This window comes from Azolla caroliniana, unplaced genomic scaffold (genome assembly GCF_043228905.1).
Source record: "Azolla caroliniana isolate FFs.n. ecotype wild unplaced genomic scaffold, voAzoCaro1.0.p SCAF_7, whole genome shotgun sequence".
Classification (NCBI taxonomy): Eukaryota; Viridiplantae; Streptophyta; class Polypodiopsida; order Salviniales; family Salviniaceae; genus Azolla; species Azolla caroliniana.
This window is the reverse complement of record NW_028230442.1, coordinates 6,023,498-6,034,645: the sequence shown is the minus strand read 5'-3', so window position 1 is coordinate 6,034,645 and position 11,148 is coordinate 6,023,498.

The window sequence follows — 11,148 nt, the reverse complement described above, 5'->3', positions numbered from 1 at the left end:
CAGCAAACACTTTTATACAAGTCCATACGAACTGACAGAAGTACGTTGTACTTCAATGCTCACTCGAGCGTCTGAACTAACTACGAGAGTATTAACTCCCTAGTAGTCTAGCTGCTACTAGGCTTCCGGTTACTGATGGGTCCGGCTAACTGGATCTTTTGTTCACCAGCTCACTGATCCGTCTCGCTCACCGGCTCAGGCTTATTCAGCCGATCTGGCTCCAATTGAGCTTGCCGCTCAACACTCCCCCTCAAGCTCAACTTGAGGTCCGGTCGTAGTGTCAATGTCTGTGGCAACCGGTCCTTCTGCCCGGCTCCTTCTGGCGTCACTCCGCCTTGCTTGCGCTCCTCGTTCGGTCCGGTTTTGTTTGCCGCGACCCCTCTTGTTCTACCCACCTTGACCTCCTCGATCGGCTTGTCTGCTCAACGGGCCCAATTCAGCTCCCTCATTGTTGTGAGTTCGGCGCGTGTCGGTTCGCCGATTCCTTCGTGTTGGCGTCGACTTTCGCTGCCTTCTCGTCCTCTTGGCCTTGAATTGATCCGATTCTTCCAAATCTGTCTGTTGAACCAAATCGACTGTCTCCGATTTGTTCCAGCTCTTGTCCAAATTGGTCGCTCCCGATTCGTCTTCCTATTCGAGGCCCTTCACCACATCGGACCATGTCCGGGTCTTGGCCTTCTTCTTTTGGTCGGCTCTATCCTTCTTGACTCTATCGACGTTGTCGCTTGTTCCGACTTGTTCGGATGTGTCGACTTCCATTGTCGACTCATCTCCTTTCTTCTTCTTGTCTCTCCCTTTATCGGTTCTTCCCTCACCGGCGCAATGAGCAGTCTCTTTGCCTTTGCCCGTTCCGGTGTCTTTGCCCGTTCTCCCCCTCAAGTGTGGCACGTCGAGATGTTGAACACCAAGCATTTCGGTGAAGTGCTACAACTTGTCCAATCCGAGTGGTTTGGTGAAGATGTCGGCAACTTGCCGATCCATGTGAACATACTGAAGTTTGACCTCACCGCTCAGGACACGCTCACGCACGAAGTGATAGTGCACTTCTATGTGCTTTGTGCGAGCATGGAATACAAGGTTCTTGCTGAGCTGCATGCTGCTTATGTTGTCGCAGTAGATCAGGATCGGAGTCGGCACCCCAATCCACAGGTCTTGCACCAGTCGCTAAAGCCAAATGGCTTCACAGGTGGCGATGGTAGCGCCCCGATACTCAGCCTCAGTGCTCGACAGAGCAACTGTTGGCTACTTTTTGCTGCTCCACGCAACAGCCACGCTACCTAGGGAAAACATATAGCCAAAGGTTGATCGGCGATCTGATGCATCGTCGGCCTAGTCGACATCCGTGTAACCGACCAGCTCTTCGGTTATACCTCGCCGGTATAACAGTCCCCGGTCCTTCGTGCCGCTCACATACCGCAGTATTCGGTGCGCGCATTGAAGATGCTCTACGGTCGGCTTCTGCATTGAATTGGCTAATCACACCAACTAGATAGCTGATGTCAGGTCAGGTGATGGTCAAATATATAAGGCTTCCGACAATTTGTCGGAACCGTTTCTCATCGCAGGCCGGTCCGGAGTCGAGACGGAGCTTCTGGTTCCAGTCCAGGGGAGTAGAGATAGGTCGGCATTCCGTCATGCCGAACTTGTACAACATATTCAACACATAGTGTTGTTGTGAGAGCAATATGCCGTCGGGGGTTCGGATCACCTCAATCCCAAGGAAATAATTAAGGTCTCCCAGTTCCTTCATCTCAAATGCATCTGACAACTGGGACTTGACTCGGCTAATTTCCTCGAGTTCGGGTCCGGTAATGACTAGATCATCAACATACAACAAGATGCAAATTGAACCGTCCAGACCTTGCCAGATGAACAATGAAGAGTCAGACTTGGAGGCTGCAAACCCCATCTTACGCAATCGGTGCGTGATCTTCGCATTCCAAGATCGAGGGGCTTGCTTCAAGCCATAAAGTGACTTCTTCAACTGGCATACAACCGACTTGTTCATCTCTGTCTGGAAACCGGGGGGTTGTGTCATAAAGACCTCTTCTTCAAGATCACCTTGAAGAAATGCATTCTTCACATCCATCTGGTGAAGATGCCACCCCCTTGCCGCTGCAACTACCAGCACCACAAGAACCATTGTCATCTTCGCTACCGGAGCGAAGGTCTCGTCGTAGTCGATTCCGTGGGTCTGCGTGTATCCCTTCGCCACTAATCGGGCCTTGTACCAGTTAACTGAACCGTCGGCGTTGTACTTTACCTTGTACACCCACTTGCATCCGATCGGTTTACAGTGACGGGGAGGGTCAACCAGGTCCCATGTCGCGTTGGCATCAAGTGCCCGCATCTCTTCTTCCAAAGCGGCACGCCAATGTGCGTCCTTTGTCGCTTCTACGTAGCTCTCCGGCTCACGCACTTCCGCCACCTTGGTCATGTATGCGTAGTGATGCGCCATGTACTCATTGTACCCGTACCGCTTAACAGGTTCCTTCTGGCGGGTTGACTGACGTAACCCATCGTTACCCGGTTTGAGGCCCTTCTTGGCCGGTTCGGTCTTTGGTGCCGAAGAACCGTCATTTTCCTTTCCGGAGTCGGATCCGCTCCGATCCGACTCATCATTACCGGTTTCATAATCTGGCACCTTCTTCTTCCCCTTCTCTTTGCGGGTGAACCGTCTCCTCGGTTCCTTGCACGGGGAGAGCACGGTAGAGTCTTCATTACTCGCCAATTCCTCATCCGACTGGTCGGATTCACCCAATCTCTCGTTCGGCCCACTCAACCGAAACAATTTCAGACTCTCTTCTTGAGTCCCGGATTCATCATCTTCTAACTGGACCGGTTCAGGCTCACTAGCCTCATCTCTGGTATCGGGTCGGGGTCAGAAGTCGGAGCTGGTAAGGCATACCATGATGTTGTCTCATCAAACTCAACATCGCGGCTAACTCGGACCTGCTTTGTCCGAGGGTTATAACACTTACACCCCTTTTGCTCATGTGAGTAGCCGACGAGGATGCACTTCTCCGATTTTGCATACAGCTTCCTCCACTTCTCATCCGGCACATGCACATATGCTATGCTGCCGAAAATCCGAAGGTGTCTCAAATTCGGCTTGCGCCCGAAATACAACTCATGCGCGGACACCTTGTCACCGATCCGGTTTTGGATGTAGACGGTCGTCCGGACCACCTCCGCCCAGTAGAAATGGGGCATGCTCTTCTCTTCCAGCATTGCCCTTGCCACATCGACAAGCGATCAGTTCTTCCTTTCGGCCACACCATTTTGCTCCAGTGTGTATCTGCAGCTGAACTCTCTCTGAATTCCTGTTTGATGTAGATAACTGTTGAATTGGCCGGAAAAATATTCTTTTCCGCCATCTAACCGCAGGCACTTGATGTTCCTCTCCGATTCCCATTCCACCATGCTCTGGAGGTTCCAGAAACAATCGAAGACTTCGCTCTTCCGCTCAATGAGGTAGATCCATGTGTGCCAACTATAATCGTCGATGAAGGAGATGAAGTATCGACTCCCGCCAAGACTCACGTTCTGTGCCGGTCCCCATACATCCGAATGAATAAGGTCAAGCTTGTTACGGCTACGGTTTTGTTTGGCAGGGAATGGAAGCCGGTGTTGCTTCCCGAGTTGGCAGTCTTCACATACTTGGGCCTTCCGGCCACTGAACTGATAGAAATATGCTCTCCGGCCACAACCGAGACGTCGGATCAATCACAGAAAACAGGTCCTTCCTTTCATTTTAATGAAAACTTCTTGAGTCTCTCTCTCTCTCTCTCTCTCTCTCTCTCTCTCTCTCTCTCTCCTCTGTGCTTAGAATCTCTTCTTTTACTATTACATTATCTACTATATCACAAAGTCGCCTGCACTCCTTGCTACAACCGAATGGTTAATAACAAGTACCGAAGTATCCATTTGACCGCGTTCTAGTGGTCCTTGCCGGGATTGCTCATAAACCGGCTCACCACTCCGACTACGTATCCAATGTCCGGCCGAGTACACACCATTGCGTACATCAAGCTCCTGACGGCAGAGGCATATGGAACCTTCACCATATCCGTCTTCTTTGCTTTCTTCTTCAGGCTTTGCTTACCGGATAGTCTGTAGTTTGCCGGGAGTGTTGATCCAACCGGTTTTGCTTCTAACATGTTGAACCGCTAAAGCACCTTTGTCACGTTGTCGTGAAGATTTTCATCCGTAGGCGGAAACCCGAGCGAAGCAAGCAAACCCGCGATGTGCAACGTTGCACATCAACATGTTGTATTTCTATTTATCGATAGTGATAAGTATGGTGCTAGAAATGCACCTTAGGATTTGTAAAGTGTAAAGGTGATGTGCTTTTCCGCGCACATCCACGTGAGAGAGAGAGATAGGTACATAGTAGTTCGTGTAGAGGTGGGAGTTAAGACCCACCCTTCCCACCTCCCCTAAAATCAAGGGAAATATCCCCATTGATTGAAAGGGGATATTTTGTAACACCCTTTTGTAAACGGTCTTCTCTCCTTGTGCTATAAAAGGAGAGGAAGAGCACCATTGTGGGGGTTGCCTATTTTTGAGTGCGAAAGGTATACCACATAGGACGAGCGTTAGGTTTAGGGTTTCTTTTCTTCTTCGTCGGATTAGGGTTTCGGGTTTATCATAGTCGTTTGGTGCGGTCTACGCGGCCGCCATTTTGTAATCGGTTTTCGGTTCTAATATATCTTGTTGAGCATTTGGCCTCCATCTTCCTCTTGTTCATTCTTTCTCTTCTCGTGCTAAGCTCCATTCCGAAGTCCTATTCCTTCTCCCCTTCTCCTTAGTCCAAGACCCTCGTGGTTCCGCCCTTCTCCACGCACGCGCGTAACAACGCGACATCTTTGGTGAACCCGACGTGAAGGGCGGCAAGGGAGAAAGAGATGGAAGAAGGCTTCGACTTCGAGGAGATGATGACAAAGATCTTGATGGACGCCGGACGGAAGAGGGCGAGGCGAGAGGCGGCTCAACAAGCGGTCGAAAGGGTGGTCCGTCTAGTCGGCCGGTTCGATGGGAAGGAGGTCCCAAAATTTTTGAGAGCCTACGATGCGGAAATGACGGGGATGGGCGTGGACGAAGCGACGAGGCTAGAGTTCTTTCGTCGAGCGGCGGCCGCATCAAAGTACGAGGAGGTCAAGGAGCTCCAAGAAGCTCACGAATCGTGGGAGTCCTTTGAAGGGGCTCTAATGGAGGCATACGGGTGCGCGGAATCGGAGGTAAGAGGTCGGCGAGAGTTCGATCGGTGGGTGGCGTCGGCGAGGCGCCATCGGAGCGCGATAGAGGCATTCCGAGAGTTCGAGCGTCGTTTCTCTCAACTCTCGGAGTGGGAACGAAGATCGGTGGGGGCGGACAAAGTCCTCCTATTTTTGAAGACGGTCCATCATGAGGAGAGGATGGACATCATGATCGAGCTTCAAGACGATTATGGGGCGCATGGTCTCACCGAGGAGTGGCCCGAAGTAGAACGGGTGTGCCGACAACATGATAAGAGGTGGTCGGCCACAACACGACCCGCGAGCGGCGGAGAAGAGAGGGCGGTGGGCGGCTACACACCACCGCCGGAAGAGAGCTCGATGCACGACCAACCGGAGGAGTACGACTTCGAGGCGTTGGTATGGGAGGCGTGCGAGATCGTGACGGCGAAAATCGAGGCCGGAAGAGCGTACGACGGTGACATGGGAGAGGGTGCGGAGCAAGCGACCCTCTTGCCTTGCGGTGAAGCGACGGCCATGGAGGCCGGTAACTACGGTTTCGGGACACGGTGGCCCGAAACATCGAGTCGGGAGGAGACGAGCGTCGGTGTCGCGACCTTCCACACACCGGCCCTAGAGGCTTCGGCGGTCGGCCCGAGTGCCGGCACGAGACCTAGAGCTACGGACGGTGGCGGCGGCAAGGCGGACAACCGAGATAAGGACGAGACCGGCGAAGAAGAGGCGGCGGCAAGCATACTCGATGCTTGCGAAACCGAAGACGGGGTAGCCACGGACGACGATGTCCGAATGGAGATGGCTACGGACGAGAGGAGTGGTGGTGTCGCGACCTTCCACACACCGGTCCTAGAGACTCCGGCACCCGGCCCGAGAGCCGGCGAGAGGCCTAGAGTGACGGACGGTGGCGGCGGCAAGGCGGGCAACCGAAACGACGACGACATAGGAGAGGGTGCGGAGCGAGCAACCCTCTCGTCTTGCGGCGAATGGACGGCCAAGGATGAGGCCGGTGACTACAAAGCGGAGAGCGCCACTTCGAAAGTGGGCGGAAGATTCGGGGCACGGCGGCCCAAAACATCGAGCGGAGAGGAGGCGAGCGGTGGTGCCGCGACCTTCCACACACCGGCCCTAGAGGCTTCAGCGGTCGGCCTGAGTGCCGGCACGAGACCTAGAACGACGGGCGGTGGTGGCGGCAAGGCGGGCAAACAAAATGAAGCGGAGAACGGCGAAGAAGAGGTGGTGGCAAGCATACTAGAGGCTTACGGAATCGGAGATGGGGGAGCCGCGGACAACGACGTCCGAACGAAAGCGGCTACGGAGACAACAAGCGGCGGTGCCGGGTCCTTACCCACACCAATCCTAGAGACTCCAATGGCTGGCCCGAGTGCCGGCATGAGGCTTAGTGCGACGGGAGGTGACGGCGGCAAGGCGGGCAACGGAAACGAGAAGGAAGATTGGAGCGGACGGAGGCAAGACCCCTTGACACCGGGGCCGGAGACTTCGGCGGTTGTGCTCGAATGCCAACGTGAGACCGGAGAGATGGGCGGTGACCGTGAGGAGGTGAGGCCCGGAGAGAGCGCATACGAAGACGAGTATGCGGGGCCCGGAATGGGCGTATACGGTGGGTCCGACGGAGAGGACCGGAGCGGAAACGAGGAGAGAGTCGGGAACCGACCCGACCGGAATACGGCACGGAAGAAGAAGAGAGTAAGGGCCGGCGAACCGGGCCCAAACCGAAGGAAGCCGGCAAGACCGATTGGCCGGTTACGGTTACGGTTACGGTTACAATGGGAGCCGGTAAGCGCGAGATGGAGGCTAACCGGGCACGACGACCATGGTTCGGGGGAAAAACGGAAACAAACGAGACCCTCCATACCCACTCTAGAGACTACGGCAGTTGCGGATCAACATAAGACCGGAGAGACGGCGGGTGGCGGCAAGGAGTCGGAGGCCGGAGCGTACGAGGTTACCGGAATGGATATCCGGTACGAGATGGTGGACGGGTGGGTCCAAGACGGCGAGCCCGTGTCGGAACGGGCTACGGCGACAAAGGAGGAGAAGACCGACACGGAGGTCGGGTCTACGGCGGAAGAGCGAGACGAGATGCATGCAATACGGCCGATGGAGGGCCAAGACACAAGCATGCCTACGAAGGAGCCACATCGAGCGACCGAAGATGACGGTCGGATCACGCCTTCGAGAGGCGAACACGAAGAGGAAGGCGGCGACGACGAGACCTGGCACGATGCTAGGGAAGATTGGTGGGAAGAGGTGGCCTACAGAGAGGCTAAGACCGGCGGCCACGAAGATAAGGCCCGAGAGGGATCCTCCACACCGGCTATAGAGACTCCGGCGGTCGGCGCGAATGCCGACGTGAGACCAAGAGTGGCGGACGGTGGCGGCGAGGGGACGAAGGCCACAACGGATGAAGGCACCGAGAGAGGCATACGGGAGGTCACGGAGAACGAAGATGTATGCGCCCAAAAGAACGAACACGACATCACGAAGGATGTGTGCGGTCGAGCGGGCCAAGAGGGTGTTCCTCCAAGCGAAACGGAGGTCGGGGAAGAAAGGTACCTTTCCGAAAGGGTACGCGAAGAGGAGCGGAATGCGAAACGTGCAATGCGGCCGCATGAGGGCCAAGCAACGAGCACGGGAACGATGGTATGCTCTACGGCGAGAGAGCACGGCAAGCAAAGGGAAGGCGAAAAATGCGTGATGGGGTCATCGAAGGACCGAAGCACGAGCACGCATTCGGAGGACAACACCGACGTACGGGGAAAGCCTACGGAAGGCAAGCGCGGAGCGAGAAGAGTCGGCACGACGAGGTGCGCGGCACGAAAAAGGCGGATCCGGAGGATATGCGAGGCGGACAAAGGGTCGGCAACGGCGTTCGGGAGGACCGAACGGGGAGGAAAGCGCGGGCATCGATATGGCGGTCCGAGTGTAGTCGGTGGTTCGAGGAAACACGGTGGACGTGGCGGATCAGGTGGAGGCAACGACTCGGCGAGCATCGTCGAGTGTGGCGGATCGGATGGAGCCGACGGTTCGAGACCATTCGACGAAGATGGTGGGCCGGAAGGCGACGGTGGTTTGTGTGGACGGGGTGGACTTGCTCGAAGTGGAAGACGAAGCCGGGCAAGCCCACGAGGTTGCCAAGGGCTCGGTTGGCCGCCTCGGCCGAAAATCTCGCGTTTTGCCCCCTTTTGGCACATACCGGTGGATGTGCGGTTAGGTGGGGGCGGATGTCGTGAAGATTTTCGTCCGTAGGCGGAAACCCGAGCGAAGCAAGCAAACCCGCGATGTGCAACGTTGCACATCAACATGTTGTATTTCTATTTATCGATAGTGATAAGTATGGTGCTAGAAATGCACCTTAGGATTTGTAAAGTGTAAAGGTGATGTGCTTTTCCGCGCACATCCACGTGAGAGAGAGAGATAGGTACATAGTAGTTCGTGTAGAGGTGGGAGTTAAGACCCATCCTTCCCACCTCCCCTAAAATCAAGGGAAATATCCCCATTGATTGAAAGGGGATATTTTGTAACACCCTTTTGTAAACGGTCTTCTCTCCTTGTGCTATAAAAGGAGAGGAAGAGCACCATTGTGGGGGTTGCCTATTTTTGAGTGCGAAAGGTATACCACATAGGACGAGCGTTAGGTTTAGGGTTTCTTTTCTTCTTCGTCGGATTAGGGTTTCGGGTTTATCATAGTCGTTTGGAGCGGCCTACGCGGCCGCCATTTTGTAATCGGTTTTCGGTTCTAATATATCTTGTTGAGCATTTGGCCTCCATCTTCCTCTTGTTCATTCTTTCTCTTCTTGTGCTAAGCTCCATTCCGAAGTCCTATTCCTTCTCCCCTTCTCCTTAGTCCAAGACCCCCGTGGTTCCGCCCTTCTCCACGCACGCGCGTAACAACGCGACAACGTATTTCTCCTGTGACAACCACAATTGCTTCTTTGACCGGTCCCGGATGATGTGCATCCCTAGTATCTATCTTGTTGGGCCCGAGTCTTTCATTGAGAAAGTTCGGTTCAGAGCCTTCTTCAACATCCATATTTTGGCTTGGTCCCGTCCGACGATCAACATGTTGTCCACGTACAGAAGGAGTATCAGGAAGTCGCCTTCTTCAAACTTCTTTACAAACACGCAATGATCGGTTTGCGTTTTGTGATACCCTTGGTCGGTCATGAAGGAGTCAAACTTCCGGTACCATTGTCGGGGAGCCTGCTTCAGTCCGTATAGGCTCTTCTTCAACCGACAAACCAGGTGCTGCTTCCCTTTCTCCACAAATCCTTCCAGTTGTTGCATGTAGATCTCCTCTTCGAGGTCACCGTGAAGGAATGTCGTCTTCACGTCCAGCTGCTCTACCTCGAGGTCCATGCTTGCCGCTATGCTCAGCACCGTTCGGATGGAAGTCATCTTTACTATCGGGGCAAATATCTCGTCGAAGTCCACACCCTTCTTCTGCTGGAACCCCTTCACCACGATCCTGGCTTTGTATCTCGAGGGTTTGCCGGCATCTCCCGGTTTCAACTTGTACACCCACTTATTTCGGAGTGCCCGCTTTTCTTTCGGCAACTCCACCAATTCGTACGTATGGTTCTCATGCAGGGAATCCATCTCATCCTGCATGGCACTTAACCATTTGCAGCTGTGGGTGTCATCCTTCGCTTCTTCAAAGCTTTCCGGCTCTCCCTCATCGGTTAGTAACACATGCTCTGCATCCGGAAATCTTCGGGGGGCCCTTCTCTCTCTGAGAGGATATCTCTGTCTTTGGCCTTCGGCAACCGGCTCCACTATTTGTTCTTCATCCGAATCCGATTCGGGGTCTTGGCCAGTTCCAATTTCAGCTTCCTCTACTTCTTCTTTTGCCGGTTCGGTATCCTCACCGTAACCGGCTGGTTCCTCAAGTGTCAACTGGCTCTTAGCTGGGTGTGTCCGAATCTCATTGGAGTTCATTATCTTCTTCTCCGACTCCCCGTCGGCAAGAGTCTTGTCCTCCATGAAGATAATATCTCGGCTCCGGAAAGCCTTCTTGTCAACCGGATCCCACACTCGGTAGCCGAACTCATCATCGTCGTATCCAAGGAATATGCATGGCTGGGTCTTTGGATCCAACTTTCCTCTCCGGTCCTTAGCAACATTCACGTACGTGAGACACCCGAACACCTTCAGATGTTGGTAGGACACTTCCTTACCGGTCCACACCTTCTGCGGTGTGTCTCCATCCAAGGGCACTGAGGGTGATCTGTTTATCACATACATCATTGTCGACAGCGCCTCAGCCCAAAACGTCTTAGGTAATTTTGCATTCGCTAGCATACTCCGGACCCTCTACATTATGGTCCGGTTCATCCTCTCGACCAACCCGTTTAGTTCTGGCGTCTTTGGCACGGTAAATTCGAGCCGGATTCCCTTCGAGCGACAATACTCCTCGAACTGCCCCTGGTATTCACCTCCGTTATCTGCTCGAACCGCCTTCAGCTTCCGATCGATTTCTCTTTCCACTCTCGCGTGGAGCTCTTTGAAGACGGATAGCACCTGATCCTTCGTCTTCAACGGTGTGGCCCACAGCTTCCGGCTATGGTCATCTATGAACGTCACGAAGTACTGCGATCCGGCGTGTGACTTCGTGTCCACTTGACACACATCAGTATGCACCAACTCCAGTGGTGCATTACGTCTCATCGGTCGCCTCGATCGGAAGGAGGTCCGGTTTTGTTTACCGGCTAGACAATCAGTGCACTTCTCCAAGTGCACGTTCTTCACTGGAATGAGGTTGTCGTCTACAAGCCTCTTCATCCCCTTCTCGCTCATGTGACACAGCCTCTTGTGCCACACCTCACCGGCAATGTCGGAAGCCACGTTCACTTCTTCCGGGCATAACCGGGCATTCATTAGGTACAACGTGTTGACC